Source organism: Sesamum indicum, linkage group LG11 (assembly GCF_000512975.1).
Source record: "Sesamum indicum cultivar Zhongzhi No. 13 linkage group LG11, S_indicum_v1.0, whole genome shotgun sequence".
NCBI classification, from domain to species: domain Eukaryota; kingdom Viridiplantae; phylum Streptophyta; class Magnoliopsida; order Lamiales; family Pedaliaceae; genus Sesamum; species Sesamum indicum.
The window spans coordinates 831,240-832,114 of record NC_026155.1 but is presented as its reverse complement, the minus strand read 5'-3'; the positions used below and the strand labels follow the sequence as shown (position 1 = coordinate 832,114).

Below are 875 nucleotides of genomic sequence, written 5' to 3'. Positions count from 1 at the left end.
ATCCTCTGATATGTGGTCTTGGAGAAAATATGGGCAGAAACCGATCAAGGGCTCCCCTTATCCAAGGTTAATTTACTTCTGTCTCTCACACACTCTCTCTCTCACAGACAGAGATTTGAGAAGGACTTTTGTTAGAATTGAGGATAATGATTCTTAAAATTTGCTAATTATGTTTCTTGTTTGGACGAGCAGGGGTTATTACAGATGCAGCACCTCAAAAGGATGTATGGCAAGAAAACAAGTGGAGCGGAACAGATCCGACCCGGGAATGTTCATCGTCACCTACACAGCAGAGCACAACCACCCCATGCCCACTCACCGGAACTCACTCGCCGGCAGCACTCGCCAGAAGCCGGCCGAGACACCCAACTCATCAGACGACTCCAAGAAGCCCTCTTGCTCCCCACCGGCGGCGACATCCTCTCCGGTGCCGGAGAAGGTGGAGAGCAGCCGCGAGGAGCTGGATGAAGCCGATCAGGATGATGAGGAAGAGGATGGTTTCAGCGCGGGGAACATGGCAGTGGACGATGATTTCTTCGCGGGTTTGGAGGATTTCACCGGCGGGGATTGCGTGTTGGATAATATTCCGGCGAACTTCGAGTTCCCTTGGCTCGCCAGTAGCGCAACCACCACCACCACCACAGCTGCCGGCGGTGGTTGACTTGGTGGAGGAAAAGGTGCCGGCAGGGGAATGATGCGTTTCTTCTTGTTCACTTTTCTTTCTGATTTGTAGGTAGGCAGGAGGGGAGAACCTTTTTTGGGCGTTGAGAGCTGTAAAGAATCTTGAGAATCACAATGTTCTTCTTTTTTGTATAAGTGTAACGTATACATTTGATGAAATCTCTCAATCATAAAGAACATTGCAAAGGAAAAAA

The 875-nt window shown here is 49.5% G+C and overlaps 1 pseudogene; it reads left to right on the top strand.

The window, feature by feature from the left end:
* The window catches only part of LOC105173121, a 1,745-nt pseudogene extending 870 nt beyond the window's left edge, over nucleotides 1-875 (top strand).